Below are 21,761 nucleotides of genomic sequence, written 5' to 3'. Positions count from 1 at the left end.
ACTTTAAGAGGTCTGGACTTCAGTTCCCAGAATTCCCCAGTCAGCAAGAGAGTATTTCTCTGCCTAAAGGAGACATCTTGAAAGAGCTAAAGCAATAGACTTTAGCCATCTGCAGAATAGCCTTAAACCTGTGGTACTAAACCCAGTGCTTGTCACTGTTGGAAGAAATGACCTTCTGGGTTCATTTCCAAGTGGGGAAAAAGACACTGGAAACATGGAGGCTGCTTGGAAAGATGGTTTAATGGTGGACAGGATCACATGGCTTGGAGCTCCTGAACAGGAAAGGGGGATCACATATTTCCAGATGTTGAGTGAAGAACAAAGGAGAGAAAAGAGCGAGATGCTGAAAGCTCCTAGCTTTATACTTTCCATTTGGCCTCACCTCTGTTTCCTGTTCCTGTGTAAGAAATGTATTCTGATTGGTTGTCAGATTCCCATTGGATCATGCAGGGGAAACTCTCTAGGCTGTGTTATGAGTCCAAGTCTGGTTGAACATTGCTTCTTCCCAGATGCCATGTGGTGAGTTTCTGTAGAAGGCTAATCATATATTTGTTATGTAGAGTAGGCTAGCTCAGGGGCCCCTAATGGCCCACTGAGAAAGGTGGGGGATATTAAGGGTGAGTCTGTTTCCTGCCTAAAAACAAGTTTCTCCCTTTTCTTATCCAGGGAAACATAATATTCTGCCTTTTCAATATTTCCCAGGATAGTTCATTTCTCTAGGAGAGGGGTGGGTGCTAACTTCCTCCATCACTATTGTTTCATTATAGAAGAATGTCATTTGTTGCATAGAAGTCTTCTCCAAATTCAAGGCCCAAAAATCAGTGGTGGGACCTTGCCATTTTAACAACTGGTTTAGTGATCACGTGTTTCGACAGTTTGCCTCCAGAAGTTGTGGGTGCTCCATCACTGGAGGTTTTCAAGAAGGACTCCATATATCCAAGGTGATTTTGGGTCTCCTGCCTTGGCCAGAGGGTCATATTAGAAGACCAAGCTCCCTTCCAGCTATATGATTCTGATTCTAAGCCTTAAAACTACCCCAGTTGCACCATCTTTGCTCACCAAATTGGAATTCGCCAGTCCAAAATTTCAAAGACTCGAGTAGAATTGTATTTTAAAACCATATCCCCCAAAAATACTTGGTGGATTCATTTTTAGAGTCTCCCCTCCCAAATGTTTAGCCCAGTGGTGGGATTCAGCCAGTTCACACCTATTCAGGAGAACCGGTTGGTAACTTTCTAAGTAGTTCAGAGAACCGATTATTGGAAGAAATCTCCTTTTGTTTTTTTCCATTTTACAGGGCTAATCCTGTAAGGAAGGCAGGAAGGAAACATTCTAATGTTGTTTCTAGCCTCATCTTTATTGATCTGCTTACAGAAACTGCCTCTCCGGTTAACCCTTATTACATTGTAACAGCTAAGGCGAAGCACCCATTGACCTAAGTGACCTTGAGTTGGCCACGCCCACCAAGTCACATGACCACCGAGCCCCACCTACACAGATGGTAATTAGGGCAGAGAACTGGTATTAAATTATTTGAATCCCACCACTGGCTTAGCCCCACAAAATCCATATCAGTGAGAAGTCTCTTAATTCATTCTTAATTGTTAACAAGCTAGATTAAGTCATTCCAAGTTAGAGCAAAAGGATATTATACCCGCTACTCTTCAATTGATGTACCGCATTCGCGAGTTTCTTCATTAAGACTCTTTATAACAGTTTGAAGTATCAAAGGTCTAACACTGAAATGCTATTCCCGCTCCATTTCTGAGCTATCAATATCCTTGTTCCCACTAGAATGAGCCTTAATTTTCTTTTTTCGAGCAGTGATGAAAGACATTATTCTGGTGTTGCTAAGGGAAAGGGCAAGCAGATCTTATTAAGCTCCCTCAAGATTAATTGATTCCCAAAGCTGTTGTAGCTTGGGGAAATGCCATCAAATGAGCCAATGTTTTCAATGTTACCACATCCCTTCCTACAATCCTTGCATACAGACTTCAATATTTCTGTTAAAAAACTATTGGCATATTCAGTGTGTATAAGCCTGTAGTTTCTGCCTTCCCTCAGGAAGTACGTCCATAATACGTTCCATTTTTTAATCAGTAACTGACAGTCCTCCTTAGTGTTGGAAGACATGTCCTTCTGGGTTCAGTTCCAAGTGGGGAAAAAGACACTGGATTCATGAAAGTTGCTTGGAAAGAAGGTTTAATGATGATGGACAGACCACATGGTTTGAAGTCCTGGGGGAAACGTGGGTCACATGCCTTGAAGATATGAAGAAAAAGGAATTGAATTGAATTGAATTCATTTCATTTATATGCCGCCCTTTTCCCCGAAGGGGACTCAGGGTGGCTCACAGTCCAAGTCAAGGGAAGGGGTACAAATAAAGAATAAAAAAGATGAACAAAACAATACACAATTTAAAAGCACACAACAACCATACCATTCGAGGAAAGAGATGCTGAGAGTCCCTGGGTTTTATGCCCTCTCTGGGCTTTGAACTTCCTGGGACACAGGAAGAGTATCCTGATTGGTTGCTGTCAGAGGTCATAGCTAGCTTTATAGGTTGTCTGTGTGCTAGGTTTGGTTGAAACTTGGTGGGTCGTTCAATGAAGGGCAATGAAACGGCTCTGCCTGAAGGGGGTAGATCTTTGTTATGTAGAATAGATTGGCTCAGGCCTTAACGGTCCATTGACAAAGGTGGAGGCACTATTAAGAGTGAGTCTGTTTCCTGCCTAAAAACATGTTTCTCCTTTTCTCATCCAGGGAAATATAATATTCTGCCTTTTTAATATTTCCCAGGATATTTCATCCTTCTAACCCAGTGGTTCCCAAACTTGGCAACTTTAAGACTTGTGGACTTCAACTCCCAGAGTTCTCCAGCCAGAAGAGCTAGCTGGAGAATTCTGGGAGTTGAAGTCCACAAGTCTTAAAGTTGCCAAGTTTGGGAACCACTGTTCTAACCCTACACTGGGTATGCCAGATAGGAAACATGACCAGATGAGCTGATTCTACCTTATTGCAAGGCTACGTTAACAGAATTGTGCTAATTTGATCGTAGGAGATGGCCAGGGTGAGCCTAAGGGTGGACTCAAGTGTCAGAATGGGACAACTTGCCACAACCAACTCACTAATGTGCCATGGCCAATTCACCATGGCCAACTAGCCATGGGACAATTCAGCAATTTAATTATTTAACATAATTGTTGAAAAAATATATATTTTTTGTCATTTACATTTCATTTTATCCCTCCTTTGGCATCCATTTCTTAATTATTGATTCTACGCCACTGTTTCTTCAATGTTAGCATAATTCTTGTTCCATGTGAGTTTTCTCATGGCAAGTTATCCTGCAGCAAATCAGCTATTGTGAATTGGCCGTGTTTGCCATGGTGAGTTAGTTACCTCTCTTGAAGTCCGTTGACTCTTATCTGGTGCCAGTTTACCTAGGCCGTTACTAGTACTAGCAACCTAGAAGCAAGGCAAGAACCAATGGGTGGAAACTAACAAAGGAGAGAATCAAGCTAGAACTAAGGAGAAATTTCCTGACAGTGAGAACAATTAACCAGGGGAATGGCTTGCCTTCAGACATTGTATCTGCTCCACCCCTGGAGGTTTTTAAGAAGAGACTGGACAGCCACTTGCTTGGAATGGTATAGGGGTTCCTGCTTGAACAGGGGGTTTGGCTAGAAGACCTCCGAGGTCTCTTCCAACTCTGTTATTCTGTTGTTCTGTTAGTTCAGATTCTTGTGCATAGTTTACATGGAATAAACTTGTAAATGCTTTTGAACTCTACCCTGGTTCCTGGTGCCTTGTGCCTCACATAGATAGTACAAATCTCTTCTTGTCTCTTTTGCAGACGAAAAAGTTAAGAATGGTTTTGTCAGGCCTGGGAACCATGTTTTGCATTGGGCCTTCAGACCTGCCACATATAATGCTGTGGGAAATTGGGAGGGGGATGATATGGAGTATGGGAGATATATAGTCAAAATAACATTCCTTTCTCAGAGAGTCAAGGGCGTCTTGCCCTGCACCTGGAGTGGTATGACTGGGAGGCATCTCCAGTTTTGGACGGTACCTGATTGGACCATGGGATGGACATGTGGGTACTGGGCAGGGACTTGAACTTTCATCTGGGTGGAGAAAACCTGGAAACTTTCAGATTCGAGTTTTCCCTGATGTGCCAACAGGACATCTCTACTAAAGTGGAACTTTGAAGAACCTCAAGCCTCAAAGTCTTCTTTCATTAGGGGTGTTACTTGGAACCCTGACATTAACCCAAATCCCTTTTAAAAATCAACCAGCTCCCACAAACTCTGGGGTGCTCTCCGAGGTCCTGACCCCCGAACATCAACCCAAAACTGGTAGCACGAAGACTCAGGGAAGATGGAGGACAGGTTTTTTCTGAGCCTCTTTCTCTGAGTTTTGGACCCTCTCAGCACCTCTCCTGTCCACCCTGAGATCATTCCAACATATCATTACAGCGACACTTTCCCCAAGCTTGCATTCCCCTAAAAGTTTTTAATATCTGAGTGTGCATTTTAAGGTTAGGGTTAGGGTTAGGCTTAAAATTGCAGGATTTTGGACATAGCCCTTTTAAAATGCTCTTTCAGCTTTAAAAAATTATTCTGTACATCTCTTCACCTTGAAGGAATGACAGAATGTATCCAAGCCATAATTTGGTCAGTTTTAAAGTTTTAATTTCCAGGTTTATCTAAATATTAGGTATCATTGCTCCATGTATAGAACAATCTTTGAGTTCTTAAAGATTTGGCTGCTTCTGTTTCTTTACCTGCAGTCACTATAAATTTCCCAGAAAACTTACATTTTATAATAGGTATTAATATGAAAAGGTATGAATTTTGATGACAGTTTTGCAAATTCCAGTCATTTCTCTTTCAGACCAATTTATATCTAGTCTTTTTGTCAACTAAGAGGATTTTTTCCCTATAAATTCATGTTCTGAAGAATAGGAACTTTTAATCTCTATTTTAAATGCATATTTCAATAGAAAAGCATATTTCATTTGCAATACATACATACAGTACATACAGACATAAACATATATAATTCGTATTAAGAAATTATCATCCCTCTCAGATGTTTTAAGATGTAATATAACTATTTTCTATTTAAGTATGGTCTTTTCTTTTTGCCATGAAATTAAGATTTTCCTAGTTAGGGAGGCTGGCTAAGTTTGAAAAGATGCAATAATTTTGGGCGTATAATTATTTTGGTGGGATGAAATTCTCCCTTGGAAAAGTGTAATGAGTGCCATGATATCAATTGACCTCCGATTTTATGGAGTAATGGATTATAATTTAGTGTACTCAATTTAGAAACACTCTAAAAAATTTAAATTCCAACATATTTTATATGTTTACGATGAAATCTCAAAGCAGCGTTTGTCCTGTAGCATATTTCATAGCTTGTGGCTGATGCAACCCCTAACCTCAAAAACAATGCTATAGAGCACTGCACACCAGAACAATTAAACACAAGAACAGTTTTTTCCCCAAATGCCATCACTCTGTTAAACAAATAATTCCCTCAACACTGTCAAACTATTTACTAAGTCTGCATTACTATTAATCTTCTCATCATTCCTATCACCCAACTCCTGCCACCTATGACTGTATGACTGTAACTTTGTTGCTTATATCATTATGATTTATATTAATTGTTTCCTAGTATGATTTGATTGCTTATTTGTACCCTATGACTATCATTAAGTACCTTACGATTCGTGATGAATATATCTTTTATGTAAACAGAGAGCATAGGCACCAAAGACAAATTCTTGTGTGTCCAATCACACTTGGCCAATAAACAATTCTATTCTATTCTATGCCAAGGAACAGAACTTTGCTCTTCTTAAAATTTACTTTTTTCCTCCCATCTTCTTCCTGTGGCTTAATTCTTTTTCAATAACCAGAGGGAAATCTCTTGTTTGTCTAAGCAGCAATCAAATCAATGTGGTCTGCAACCACAGCTGTGAGAGGTGTACCTATATGGTTATGACTCTTACCAAAAAAATAAAATGCCTCAAGAGTTTCAGGAGGACGTAAATTCAAATATCGTCCACAATCAGTTGGCATGCTCTAAAGCCTCCGGCATCATTTTTATTTCCAAAAAGGAGCACACACACTCTCCACAAGATACACTCCAAAAAAAAATAAGATGGTGCATGACTGCAGTGTTGAGTTTGGATAACTTCCAACCAAATGGAGGGAAAAAAGAGAAGAAAAAAAGAAAAATGCAGGTGTGATAAATGAAAGGTATAACCTTGAGGAATAGAAGAAAGACATCAGGTGCAAGAAACTAAACCAAATCAGGAACTGGAGTTATTCAAATGAATATAAGTTTATTCTAGGCTACCTCTATACAAAAATCTACTAACAGTCAAGGCAAATTGGTGATAGATAAGATCCAGCAGAATTCAAGGCAGGTGTTCTGACCTAGGCTTCCCAAGATCATGAAGCAGACTCCTCGTCCCAATAAAACCTCTTTTATTTAGGTTAAAGGGAATTCCTCTCCAGCAAAGTCCCAGCAAACACTTTTTTGTGAGATTTCACAACTACAGACCTTTATCAGGCTTGGAGAGCTGCCAGGCGGATATCTCCCAAATGCCACGCTGCAATTACTTGGCAAGGAGTCAGGAGCAGATCTTCACCCTAATGAATTGAACTAATTGTCTCCTGCAAACTCCACTCCCCTTTTGCTCCTCTTTATTCACTATGGGAGGGGCCATTCACTGTCCTCCTGTGCCTTTACTCCCAAGTCAACCCTCATTCCTTAACTGTCCCCTTCTCCTGGCAGTTCTGCGCATGCGCACATCAGGAACAGGCTCCAGCTGTTCTTCTGCCCCACTGATCTCCGACTCTGAAAGCAGCTGATAAATGTCAGATGGCCCTGGCCCCCTCTGTGCCTCTGACACAGAGCCCTCATCAGAGCCTTCCCCAGACTCCAGGACTGGCCCAGGTTCTTCCCCAACCTCCTCACTGTCTGAGTCTACCACCAGCTCCACTGGCTGCTGGCAGGCCACAACAGTGGGCTAGATCTCTTAGATCTCTTGTGGGCATGAAGAGACTCTAGGCTAATGACACACTTGACCCCTCTCTTAGGCTCATCCTAGTCATCCCTTACAAAAGAGCTGCTGCCAACATAATAGTCAGATAAAAGAAACCTGAGTCAGGATAGAAATGTAATCTGAGAAAGCATTCAAGTCCTCCCCCAGTTCTAAGAAAGATAAAGAGAGGCAGAGAGGAAGTGTATTTAGACTTACAAGATTCTGTTACTACGATTTTATATAAAAGAAGTATTAGCACGCATGACTTTAGTTTTCTGATCTGGCCTGCCTTAAAGAATTGGCTCCTGGAGGAAATAGAAAGGGACAGAGAGGAAATACTTTATTTGATGATAAAAGCATGTCTTCTGAATAGCCTTATCTAACAAGTCAAGAGGAAACACCGTCTTCCCTTGGCAGCCATTTTGTGTAGATGCCCACTACATTCCTCCAAAATTCTGGAAAAAACTCCACATGTAAGGCTACTTATCAATGCATTATGCACTACTCCATTCAGGATAATCAGTCTAAACTTGTCTAAACTTTCCTCTTCTGTTTCCCTTTAATCTTTTATTTTCTTTCATAAACATATACTTCTCTAGCTATAAGAAATTCCAAAACTTTGAAGAAAAACATTATTGCTTCAGAAACTGGCTCTCTAATGAAACTCAAAACATCATTTCATTCTGTCCATTTAACTCAAATCTATTGGCATCCGGGGTGGTGCAGTGGTTAGAATGCAGTGCTGCAGGCTACTTCCGCTGCCTGCCGGCTGCCTGCAATTTGGCAGTTCAAATCTCCCCAGGCTCAAGGTTGACTCAGCCTTCCCTCCTTCCGAGGTGGTTCAAATGAGGACCCAGATTGTTGGGGGCAAGAGGCTGACTCTGTAAACCGCTTAGTAAAGCACTGTGAAGCGATATATAAGTCTAAGTGCTATTGCTATTTTGATCATCATTTCACTAACCACAGTGTTCAGATTTAAAGCTCAATAGTATTTGGCTCAACATTAGAAAATAAAGAGGAAAGTAAAAAGAAAAAAAAAAGATCAGAGCAACTTAGAAAAAAAAAGCAATGTAACTTTTCCTCCTAATTTGCCTGTCTTTCTCCAACATCAAGGCTTCAAAAAGGCCTTGTGTCCCTGTGGCTGCTTCAGCAAGTTTCATTTTTACACCATAATTAATCCATTTTAATATATACCATCTAAAAGTAATTAGAATTGTATTTTGTCCATTCGTCTCCAATTTAGTTAATTTTATGCTTATTTCACTTATTTCTTTCTTTCAGTCCTTCCAGTCTCCTTCAACTTCCTAGGCTAAGTTTCTGATTGCTTTAAACTTCATCATTTGTTCTTGTGCGTCACCAAGTTATCAAATGCAGCTGGGGTCAGGCTGGAATAACACCAGCCTATGATCTCGTAGGGCCATGGTGGCTCAGTGGCTACGATGCTTAGCTTGTTGATCAGAAATGTTAGCAGTTCGGCGGTTCGAATCCCTAGCACCACATAATGGAGTGAGCTCCCGTTACTTGTCCCAGCTTCTGCCGACCTAGCAGTTCGAAAGCATGTAGAAAGATAGGGACCACTTTGGTGGGAAGGTAACAGCATTCTGTGTGCCTTCGGCATTTAGTTATGCCAGCTACATGACCACAGAGATGTCTTCAGACAGTACTGGCTCTTCAGCTTTGAAATGGAGATGAGCACCGCCCCCTAGAGTTGGGAACAACTATGTGTGAGGGGAACCTTTACTTATGATCCTGCAGAATATGGACAGCAGAGTCTATAGTTATACGGGAGTTTGAAACCAAAAAGAGTTGCACATCCTAATCATCTGCCCCATCCATGATGAGATCAACTTTGTCCTCACCTTGCAATCCAGACAGGATCCATAAATAAAAGACTGGGGAAGTTTTCATGTTAAGAAACAGGGTGATGAAATGAATGCTTAGTGCATAGAATATCAAAGTGCTCTTTTATTAAATTTTGTAAAGAAACTTAGTAAAGAAATAATGTTTACTTACCGTGGAGGTGAGATGGTTGAAGGAAGAAAATGAATGCCTGAATTAAGACCTTCAAACTAGCAAGGTGCTTGAATTCATAGGAGCGACAACATGATCGCCAATGTCCAGTGATGGATATGGCAGAAGAAGATGGAGAAGGAGAAGGAGAGGGAAAGGGAGGAGGAAGAAGAGGAGGAGAAGGAGAGGAGGAAGGAGGAAGGAGGAGGAGGAGAAGGAGGAGGAGGAGGAGGAGGAGAAGAAGAAGAAGAAGAAGAAGAAGAAGAAGAAGAAGAAGAAGAAGAAGAAGAAGAAGAAGAAGAAGAAGAAGAAGAAACAGATTCCTAATGACAGCAGGAATCCTTGCAGTTATAATATACAATTTTGGGTTGCTTTGGGTTGCTTTGTTTACCATCCCTTCCTCCTGTTATAACACCACCTTATTTTCCCTTTCTTTTCTTCCTCCCTTCTCTACTTTCTTCCTTCCTCCTCTCCTTTCCCTTCCTTCTTTCTGTACCTTTCTCCTATTCCTGCTCTTCCTCTTCCCCTTCCTTCCCTCTTTCCTCCTCTTTCTCTCCTTTCCATCCTCCTCTCCTTACCTCTTTCTTTCCATCCTCTCTCCCTTCTCTACTTTCTTCCTTCCTCCTCTCCTTCCCCTTCCTTCTTCCCTTACCTCTCCTTTGCTCCTGCTCTTCCTCTTTCCCTTCCTACCCTCTCTCTTTCCTCTTCTCTCCCTTCCATCCTCCTTTCCTTTCCCTTTCCTTTCTCCCTCCCTCCCTTCTCTACTTTCCTCCTTCATCCTCTCCTTTCCCTTCCTTCTTCCCGTAACTTTTTCCTACTCCTGCTCTTCCTCTTCCCCTTTCTACCCTCTCTCCTCCTCTTTCTCTCCTTTCCACCCTCCTCTCCTTACCTCTTTCTTCTTTCCCCCGTCTTCCTTTCATTCTCTCCTCCTCTCTCCCTTTCTTTTTCTATTGTTGTTGGTGTATCTATTTTAAATCTCAGTTTTATTGTCCCCTTGTAATCATTTTGTCTATGGGGCTCCTATTTCCATAGTGAAAGTATGAGACACCCACATTCAACCCAAGTTATTATTTATATAAACCTATATGCAGAAAAATAATTTCCAAGAAAGTTCAATCCAACATGTTAAGTTATTGTTTTAAAAAGTCAAGTATGAAAGTCACATTCCATTGCTGATCTAATTTCTACGAAAGCTGACCATATTTCCAATATCTGAGGGGCTGCCACAGAGAGGAGGGGGTCAAGCTATTTTCCAAAGCATCCGAAGGCCAGACAAGGAATAATGGATGGAAACTGATCAGGGAGAGATTCAACCTGGAAATAAGGAGAAATTTTCTGACAGTGAGAACAATCAATCAATGGAACAGAAGTTGCCTTCATAAGTTGTGGGAGCTTCATCCCTGGAAGCTTTCAAGAAGAGACTGGACTGCCATTTGCCAGAAATGGTGTAAGGTCTCCTACTTGGGCAGGGGTTGGACTAGATGACCTACAAGGTCCCTTCCAACTCTTTTAATCTGCTAATGTTTGTCTGTTGGAACGTTATATATGAGAGTAAAAAGTGCATAACACATAGAAATGTAGAGAGGTAATCCTCAACTTACATTCAAAATTGAGTCCAAAATTTCCATTGCTAAGCACTCACTTGTTAAGTGAGTATCTTTAAGATCTTGCGGTTGTTGTTAAGTGAATTGCTGCAGTTGTTAAGGTGTTAGCAACATGATTGTTTAGTGAATCTGACTTCTCCATTGACTTTGCATCTCAAAAGGCCACAAGTGATCACATGACCCGGAGACACTGCAACTGTCATAAATATGATCCAATTGTCAAAATTCAGTGTCTGAATTTTGATCATGTGTATAAGGGCTGCGACAGATGCCCTAATTAAATCATGAGCATTGAACCAAGCTTCAAAAGAAATCCAGTTATTTTTTAGGAGCAACATGTCGGCACGTTTCCAAGTGAAGCCACCTAATTTATGGCCCCAATCATGACCATGTTTCCCCCCTCTCCCCAGGGTGTGTCATCAATCACATTCACCAATGGGGCAATTTTGCAGGTTGTAGAGATCACTCCCCTCCCGCCATTGTAAGTAACCCTAGGATACAGCCTTGGGAGAGATAAGCCTGGAATGTGCACCTGTCTTTTGCCTTTGTGCTGTTTCATCAGTTTCCCTTCCCCCCTTTCCTATGGCAACTCGGGAGCAGGCCAGGGATGTTTTGCAGGTTGACAATGTGACTATGGGGGTGCTGCAACAGATGGATGTGAAAAATAAGTCACCTTTTTCAGGGCTGGCAACAGTCAGTAAAAGAATGGTTGTAAGTGAAGGACTAGCTATATACAATTGTCTCCCTTTCATTTAGCCTCAAATGAGCAAGCCTTAGGCCCCTGAACCTGGGTAAACTTCACTCACTTGGAAGAGGACTTCAGTAATTAGTAAACTGAAATAGATTACAGTGTGTTTATCTTATGAAAATACCCCTCCAATATATTATCGATCAAAGGATAGCGCTCTGAGCCAAAGACACCTCTCATTTGTCTGCCAGATCATCCAATTTTCATTACCCTCTTTATCAACATCAATATGCTCTCCTATAAACTTAATTCAATATCTCTAAAGGTTATTCTCATAATTAGGAGGAAAAACTATTTTCTGGTCTCGCCCCAGAGACTTCACTGAAGATCTGGAGCTAAGCTAAGACACTGACATTCTGTTGTTCAATTGTTCCAGCCCTTTCTCCTTACCGACTCAGCTCCAAGAAGTTCAACAACTCGAGTGTGATTAATCAGAAGCAATTTGCAGAAGTAGCCAATGGAAGGAACGTGGCTAAGCACTTTTTTTTATTCCAGAGATGAATAATGTACCAGGTACCTGGCACCTGTATGGGAAGTGAAGCATCCCAAACAAATGAGAAGCAATAGAGCTTACGGTGCATAAAATGTTGTTTCGTAAAAATAGTGTTGAATAAGCAAGGTGTGCCTAATCACCCTGGGCACTCAAACCAACGAAATAACCTTTAAACTTCCCCCAGAATCCCAAACCCAAAAAACAAGATTGATTAATGTCCTCGGGAGTTTAGAAAGCAAGGGCACCATTTCGCCACAACAGATGCATGAGTTTTATCCTGGCATTCATTTTTCAAAATGAAAACAACATACCTGTAGAACAAAAAATATATGAGAGGGGGAGTGAAAGACCTTAAAGACTCATGTTCCAACTTAGAAGCTGTTCCAACCAATTTCCCTGCAAATGTTTTCAGAAGCCACACTTTTTTTTCTCAATGTAGCTCTATTTTGATATATTTCCAAGCTAGCTATGGAATCAATAAACACCCTTCATAATAATGAAACTCAAAGACTTTGGCCACCTAATGAGAAGGAAGGACTCCCTGGAGAAAAGCCTAATGCTGGGAATGATGGAGGGCAGAAGAAGAAGGGGACGGCGGAGAATGAAGTAGTTGGATGGAGTTATGGAATCAGTCAGCATGAGCTTTAATGGACTCCAGAGGAGGGTAGAGGACAGGAAGGTCTGGAGGAACGTTGTCCATGGGGTCGCAATGGGTCAGACATGACTTCACAACTAACAACAACAACATAATGTAATTATGCCCTATGCAGAGTAGTAGTAGTAACTGTAAGAGTAGTGGTAACTGTGGACAATCGCTTAAATATGAGTCGGCAGCATGCTGCAGCTGCCAAAAAAGCCAACACAGTTCTAGGCTACATCAAGAGAGGGATAGAATCAAGATCTTGTGAAGTGTTAATATCACTTTGTAATGCCTTGATAAGGCCACACTTGGAATATTGCATCCAGTTTTGGTCGCCACAATGTAAAAAAGATTTTGAGACTCTAGAAAGAGTGCAGAGAAGAGCAACAAAGATGATTAGGGGACTGGAGGCTAAAACATTTGAAGAACAGTTGCTGGAATTGAGTATGCCTAGCTTAATGGAAAGAAGGACTAGAATTGATATGATAGCAGTGTCCTTCCTTCTTTCTCAAACTTCTTAACCTCCCATCTCCCTCATAGAGAGGCTCTGGCCAGTGTACAATTTAATTAAAATAACAAAACATTCAAAACCAAATAATTTAGGATTCAAATAACTGCAATAACTCCAATCGATGCCACACACATACAAAAGTAAATCTTGAAATTACACAATGAACAGCACAGTCCTCTAGGGACAAGAAACAAAACTGTCCCAGAAAATGCATAGGAACAATGCTTCAAAACATTTGTTTTTGCTTGTTTTTGCATCTGTACAAAAACTGAACACACACTTTCCAATACAAGGGAGGCTAACAAGTGCACGGCTATGCTTGCTAAATTAAAGTGATTATTTCTGAAAGTCTTGCCAGGCTTCAGTTATTATTTTAAACTCCCAAGTCACTCTTCCCTTTCTCTATTCCTTCCCTGCAGGGCAAAAGGTACGGTGTGGAGTCTTTTAGGAGTCTTGATTTAAAAAGTGGAGATACTTCATCATTCTGACATCAAAATGCTGCATGAGAAGAGAGAGGGAGCAAAGGAAAGGTGAGAGGTGAAATGATATTTCTCTCCTGTGCACAGAGTTTAAAATTCTTTGGTGGGTTGCTCCGGGGTGTGTGGGGGGGGGGGGGCGTTATTGGTAATGCAGAGTTTTGGGTCAGATTGTATCACAAGACAGAGCAAAAGGAAAATAGAGAGTGTCACCATTCGATTAGTGAAACCTGATTGCTAAAATCGCTTTGGGATTACTTAATGGCTAGAGATCAGAATGTCTCCAAGGTGATTTTTTTTTCAAAAGGCAACTGGGCTATACTTTTTCCTTGAGGAAAATGTTTTGCTTCTCATCCAAGAAGATTCCTCAGTTCTGACTGCATGATATGTGTGTGTGTGTGTGTGTGTGTGTGTGTGTGTGTTTGTGTGTGTTTGTGTGTAACAATGAATCTGTACTGCCCTAGGCTTCCTGATACAGTAAAAAGCACACACTTAAGTCCCCAAAACTCTTTTTCTATTTCAATGGCTATGAATTATGTTCATTCACAGCCCATAATGAGTCCCAAATAGTTGTAAAGAGTCCTACAGTAGGCTGCCAAAGTCCTTCTAGATAAGGCTGATAAGCACCCACCTTTATCTTCCTTGAATTGCTGCCAAAGACTTAATTGGTGATTAACTTGACAAGGCCACAAGGAGCAGAGAGTCAAAACGGTGCTTCAGAGGGTAGACTGACCAGCATGAACCAAGTTGCTTCCTGCAAAGGCTCATGTGCCTTTTGTCAACTCATAAAGCATTTGCATGTCTGCTATCAGGCTTGAGGCTCATGAATTAATTAGGGCATCTGTAAAAATACTGTAAAATCTCCATTCCCTCTCCACTCCAGGGGAAAATACTGTAAAATCTCCATTCCCACCCCACTTCAGGGGAAGGTTACTGCAAAATCCCCATTCCCCTTCCGATCAGCTGGGACTTGGGAAGCAGAGAATAGATGGGGGCATGGCCAGTCAGAGGTGGTATTTACTGGTTCTCCAGAACTGGTCAGAACCTGCTGAATACCACCTCTGTTTCCGCCATGACTGACTGACTGACTGGATGAATATTAAGGAATTAGGGGAGAAGAACCTTCCTAAAAATAATAGAACAATAGCAATAGCAGTTAGACTTATATACCGCTTCATAGGGCTTTCAGCCCTCTCTAAGCAGTTTACAGAGTCAGCATATTGTCCCCAACAACAATCCGGGTCCTCATTTTACCCACCTCGGAAGGATGGAAGGCTGAGTCAACCCTGAGCCGGTGATATTTGAACAGCCGAACTGCAGAACTGCAGTCAGCTGAAGTAGCCTGCAGTCCTGCATTTAACCACTGCACTACTTCGGCTCACCTGGGCAGTGACAATGGAATCCATGGCCCAGAGTGATGCTCCTATTCTTTGAATGAATGTCTTTTATATTGAGTTACACTGCCATCCATCTGGGATGCTTTATTTTGAATTTAAGGTTCTCATGTTTTACTGCCTCCCAGCACAGCAGCAAGAAATATCCTTAAAAAATTACCCACGGACAAACCACTTTTGCCATCTGTTGCTGTAACAGCTGCCGAATGCAAGGTTGACATTTTGATATAGGAGCAAAAATGCAGATATAATAGGGGAAACTTTTATTGGAAAAGGTTATACCTCAGCAGCGCTCCCCAGAGATTTGAGATAGGTGGGGAAAGGACTGCAGCTTCCCTTGGCAGCGTTGAGGAATCAAACTATTGGATTTCTGAACCGTTGGAGGCATACAAATTTGAGTGCATTTTGCAAATATGAGGCCACAGTGGCTGCATTTCTACAACTAACTTAACTTAAATATCGGATCAGGCTGTTTTCTGAAATTGTACCAGGAAAGGAGATGCCGAGACCTCCCTCCAGTAAAAATAGACAATATATTGTTGCAATGTTGGAAAAAGGGGATCTTAACAATACTAATAAAGCAACCCTCCTTCATGAGTGAACAAGGAAACTGATCCTCAGAAAACAAATTGGGCAACTGATAGTCTAGTTGAGTCAGCGATATTAATGTGGAATAAATCTGGTTTCACAAATGAAGGCGGATATACGTGTCTCAGGATTTTATTTTTATTGATTGATTGATTGATTTGATTTGTCAATCATTTACAAGATAATAGGTATACGAATAAACATGAGTATGAATGAAATGGGTAAAAATAAATGGAGACAGGAGGACAGGGACGGAAAGCACGCTGGTGCACTTATGCACACCCCTTACAGACCTCTTAGGAATGGGGTGAGGTCAATAGTAGACAGTTTAAGGTTAAAGTTTTGGGGATTTGAAGATATAATAACAGAGTCAGGTAGTGCATTCCAGGCACTGACCACTCTGTTACTGAAGTCGTATTTTCTGCAATCGAGTTTGGAATGGTTTACCTTGAGTTTCTGAAGAAGTCGTTGACAGGTAAGACATTGTGGCGGATAATTTTGTGTACTACTCTTAAATCCATCGGTGGCGCAGTTCTAGGTTGTCCAAGGCCAAAATTTCAAGCGTGGTGGTCTAGGGTATTCTTCTCCTAGTAATATTCTTCTTGTGAAATACTTCTAGACACACCCACCCAGCTGGTCATTAGGACAGGGAACCAGTTGTTAAATTATTTAAATCCCACCACTGACTGTAAGGCATGAAGATTTCACAAGAAATGAATTTGATAACCTCAGAGTTGAAGAGTCAATTTACACACTTTTTAATAAAATAAACAGAACATTTGGTTCTTCTTAGCTGATCAATGGATAGGTAGACCTTTTAAAAGCAGCACCATTGCTCTGCTATAATATATGTTTAAGGTTGCAAACCTATAGACACCTTAACAGAAAGTACTTAGAAACAATATTGGCAAATATACCTTTCAAGCAGGGGTGAAATTCAGCAGGTTCTGACAGGTTCTGGAGAACCAGTAGTGGAAATTCTGAGTAGTTCGGAGAACCGGCAAATACCACCTCTGGCTGGTCCCAGAGAAGGGTAGGAATGGGGATTTTGCAATATCCTTCCCCTGCCATGCCCACCAAGCCACGCTCACAGAACTGGTAGTAAAAAAAATGAATTTCACCACTGCTTTCAAGTACAAAGAGGTTTAGGGTTGCCCTGAAAATGTTTTGTAAAAAAGTTCGTTTATTTTTATTTTCATATAAGTATCCACAGGTATACCATTACATCTTAACAAATACTATTATGTATTATCCAAAATTATATCAATTCTTCTCACCACCTACCCACAATAGATCTCATTTGCTTTTCTGCTTTCCATACAGCATATTATCCCATGTTCCACAGCTGCACTGCCTCCTCTCCCTCTATCCTCTTCCCTACCTCCTTCCTTCCCTCTACCATCCCTCTCTTCTCTACTTTCCCTTCCTCTCTCCTTCTCTCTTTCTGCTCTTTCTCTCTCCCCTACTTTTTTCCTCACCTATGTGTCCCTCTCTCCTATCCCCTCTCTTGAAACGTCTGATTTTAAACCTAGTGTAATGCAACTCCTCCTCCTCTACAAACTAATATATATTGTGATTTTTCTCTCTCTCTCTCTCACCCGTTTCCCTTTTCAAGACCTTTCACAGGCAAAGCTCAACCCTGGTGTTTTAGGTGTAATCCAAAGGGCTCCTTGCTGAGATTCTTGAGATTTGTTTCCTGTTTATCCATCATTCTCTATGTTGCAATAAATCGAGACGAGACGGCCAAGCGGAGGTCTCGTTCTCTTCAGGAGTCGAATCCCCACTGTTTCAAACTGCTGGCATCTTATTGACTTGCTGAAATCGCTCTCCGCTGGGAGCGTGCGGGTAATAGGAGGCATTTTGAAGCTCTGCGTGGCACAAACAATGAAATACACCAAAGATAACTGATGCCCGCCTTGCAGCCGAATCTGTGGCAGACTCCATTCTGCTCCCTAATTTCTCCAATTGCACTAGATGTTCCTATTCTCCACCACTTGATATCAAAAATATGTAGTAATGGGGTGTATGGGGTGTTCAGGGAGGGGTAGCCCCTTTGGTGTAGGGGCATGTACACCTTTGATCCCCACCTGTCACTCAGCTCTGACCTGTGGCTCCTAGTAGCAGTCGCATGCACAGAGGCCACACCCCGGGCAACAGCTTCGACAGACCAAACCAAGTTGAGAGTTGCTGTTGGATCATCAACCTTTGGTGAGAGAGGGATTTGTCCATCCCTAGCGTGCAAAGACAGATTCCAGCAGACTGAGCAGATGAAACCTATTAGAATAGGACCATGGTCATGAAGGTGGCCTCTGCAAGTGATATGGTACGCTAAGAGCATGGCAAGACACAAAAGATGTCCTGGTCAACTACTGCACCCATTCATCTCCAACTGTCTTGTCTCTTGTCCTGCTCTTGGAGCAAGATGGAATCTGGGAAGAGAGAGTGAGGCTGACTTTGCGCACCTCTCCCTCACTTTAATTCAATTCACACACAAGTTTCGATGTCCCCCCAACTAGATGTCAAGATCCTATACTAGTACAATAGACAAACATCACATGTAGAAATAAGGCATTAGAAATAAAAAGACCCAGCTTTATTATTATTATGTGGTTAATCTTTGGTGAGATTCACAGCCTTTGGGGCTGGTTGGTAGCTCAACAGCTCAAGTCCTAACCAAGGATCTAGGAATTGTTAAGGTAACGTCAGAGGATATAAGCTGTTCCAAGTAGGGTGGTTTTTTGTAGAATCAGAATGTTCAAGTCTGATAAATTTAGAATTTCCAAATAGCGAGGTAGCCCTTTAGGTATTGCTCCAAGGGCTCCAATTACAATCGGGACAACACTCAATTTCTTTTTCCACAATCGCTCAACTTCAATTTGCAAGTCCTGGTACTTTGTGATTTTTTTCATGCTACTTATCTTCAATTCGCGTATCACCAAGTATTGCAATGTCAATGAACCAAACTTTTTTCTTTTCAACTATTGTTATGTCAGGTGTGTTGTAGGTCTATTGCCTGTCAGTTTGAATTCTGAAATCCTATAAGATCTTGACTTTTTCATTCTCTAGAACCTTCTCAACCTGATGTTCCCAGTGGTTTTTGCTGTTCTCAAATCCAAACTTCTGGCACAATTTCCAGTGAATGATCTTAACAACTCAGTCATGGCAGTGTAGGCAGTCAGTTTGAGAAATTTTGCTGTACCCACTGATCAAATGGTCTACTGTCTCATCTTTTTCATTACAGAGGTGACATTTGCCATTGGTGGTAACATGCTGAATTTTTGCTTTCATGTAATTTGTGGCTAAGGCTTGTTCTTGAGCTGCCAAATTAAAGCCTTCTGTTTCTTTTTTCAGTACTTCTGATTTTAACCAGTTAGCTTTTGGTCAGCTTTGTCTTCAATACTTTTCAAGTATTGGACATGCATAGCTTTGCTTTTCCAATTTTCAGCTGGTTTCTCAATTACTTCTTTCTTGTATTCAGCTTTTGACTTAGTTGTCTTCAGAAGGCCTCCTTTATTTACTTCCTTAATCATTGGTTCTTCACTTTTCTGGATGTAGTCATTCAAGCTGTGTCTTTCTTCTTCCACAGTCTGCTTTACTTGTAGGAGTCTTCGACCACCTTCTGCTGTTGGAAGATATAATTGGTCAACATCACTTTTAGGGTGCAGGGCATGATTCATTGTCATAAGCTTCCTTGTTTTTCTGTCCAAATTGTCCAACTCCATCTGGGTCCAGTAAATTATTCCTGCAGATATCGGATCATAGGTACAGCCCAGATATTTATTGCTTTTATGATGTTTCCTCCACTCAATTTGGACTTTAATATTTTTAAAATTCATTGAATGTACTTGGCTTAAGTTGATTCCTGACTTTATTATGCATTAAGTCAGAGGCCTCTAAAATCCCCAAGTACTTGCAATCTTCTTCTGGTTTTACTACCTTTATCATTTCTTCATTCTCAAGTTCTATTCCATCATCTTCTATGACCTTGCCTGCTTTTATTGCCATTGTTGCACATTTGTAAATTCCAAACTGCATGCCAATGTCTTGACTAAATTCTTTTGTGATTTCAATTAATAAATTCAGTTCACCTTTTGTTTTACCAAACAGCTTCAAATCATCCATGTATACCAAGTGCGAAATTTTCAATCCTTTCTTTGCAAGTTCGTATCCACAGTTCACCTTCTTCAAAATGGTTGTCACTGGTAGCATTGACAGTATTAAAAAGTAGGGGTGAAAGGGAATCACTCTGGAAAATGCTTCATTTAATTTCAACTTCATCCAGTTCTTCTCCAGTAGCCATAAGCTTCATTTTCCAGAGGTTCATTGAAGTTTCCATGAATTTTTGTATGTTGCTGCTGATACCAAAGATTTTCAGGGATTTCTTGATCCAGCTGTGGGGACCTGAATCAAATGCTTTCTTATAGTCTGTCCAAGTCATGAACTGGTTGGTTCATCTTTTCTTTGAATTCTTTAGGATTAGCTTGTCAATCAGCAATTGGTCCTTTGTTCCCCTTGAATTTTTGCAGCATCCTTTCTGTTCTGCAGGAAGCAAGTCATTTGTTTCAAGTATCCATAGATTTGATTTCCAATGATGCCAATAAGGAGCTGGTATGTTGTTGGCAAACAGGTGATTGGCCTATAGTTTCCAGGATCCTTTCCTCTTTGTTTATCTTTTTGGATCAAAAATGCCCTTCCAGTTGTCATCCATTCATCCTTTTCAGGTGTTTTTAATATCTGGTTCATTTGGGCTGTCAATCTTTCATGCACACTTGCAAGTACCTTTAGCCAGAAGCCATGTAGCTCATCTGGTCCAGGTGCACTCCAATTCTTCACTATTATTATTATATACTTTATTCATTAAACATGAAACTCAGCCAACTGAAGATTCAAAAATGCATCACAATTACCATTGACTGGTGCTAATGGTTGATATGGGTTGCTGCCAGCATCCTAGGTATCAACCAAGTACCTTCTTAAAATATAAGATGTTCCGAGTAGTGAGTTTTTTGCAGTTCCACTGGTGTTATTGCAGGAAGCTGCAATTTGTGGATGTATATTGTAAAATTCTTGGGCATGGTGCCAAGTGCTCCAATGACAGTGGGTATCACTGTTACATGCTTCATCCATAGCTGTGTAGTTTTGATGGCCAGGTCACGATATTTCATGATTTTTTTCTAGTTCTTTTTCTTCGACTCTGGCATCTCCTGGAAAAGCGCTATTAATAAATGGTACACTTTGGCCCACTACTACTACTACTACTACTACTACTACTACTACTACTACTACATGGTTAATGTTTGGTGAGACTCACAGCCGTTGGGGCTGGTTGGTAGCTCAACAGCTCGAGTCCTAACCAAGGACCTAGGAACTGTTCAGGTAACGTTGGAGGATATAAGCTGTTCCAAGTAGGGTGGTTTTTTGTAGAATCAAAATGTTCAAGTTTTATAAATTTTAAATTTCCAAATAGCGAGGTAGCCCTTTAGGTATTATTATTATTATTAGATTGGGAACTACTGTGAAATGGGCAATGTTTCCAGGAATGGGGATGAAAATGAAACTGTTATTTGAAGAATTTATCAGCAGCCGTTTCATTTAACAGGATCAAGTGGTGGATCCGGAAATAAGAACACAGAGTCACAAAGACCCATCCTTGGACAGAAGACGGGGCAATGGATTTAATTTTTGCAGAAAGGGATTACAAGGAAAATCATGGACAATTCAATGGAGCAATCAACCAACAGAACAGAAGTTGCCTTCAGAAGTTGTGGAAGCTTCATCCCTGGAGGCTTTCAAGAAGAGACTGGACTGCCATCTGTCAGAAATGGTGTAGGGTCTCCTGCTTGGGCGGGAGGGAGGGTTGGACTAGATGTCCTACAAGATCCCTTCCAACTACATTAATCTTTTATCTGTTCTCATAGGAAGTTAATCGGTTTCTCCTTCCTGTAACTATAATCCTGGCACAGAAAAAGAGAATTACATAGACACACCCATAGAGTCACTAGCAGTTAAACTTGATTCCAAAAAGATTCTATTTTAACTTTATATATCAACTAGATTTTCAACGGTATTCCATAAAACTCTTGGGACTTTTTCCCATCCTTCCCCAGTTCTTCTTTTCTTGAAAAATGTTCGTCCCTTCCGAAAATGTCTGTGAGACTTGAAAAATGTGTGTGAGACACAATCCCGCTGTGCCCTGAATGGCTGCTCAGTAGACAACTTGATAATCGACAG

This window comes from Thamnophis sirtalis, unplaced genomic scaffold (genome assembly GCF_051295495.1).
Source record: "Thamnophis sirtalis isolate CommonGarterSnake01/CBP01778 unplaced genomic scaffold, rThaSir2_p1.2 scaffold_14, whole genome shotgun sequence".
Taxonomy (NCBI): Eukaryota; Metazoa; Chordata; class Lepidosauria; order Squamata; family Natricidae; genus Thamnophis; species Thamnophis sirtalis.
This window is presented reverse-complemented; position numbering follows the sequence as displayed.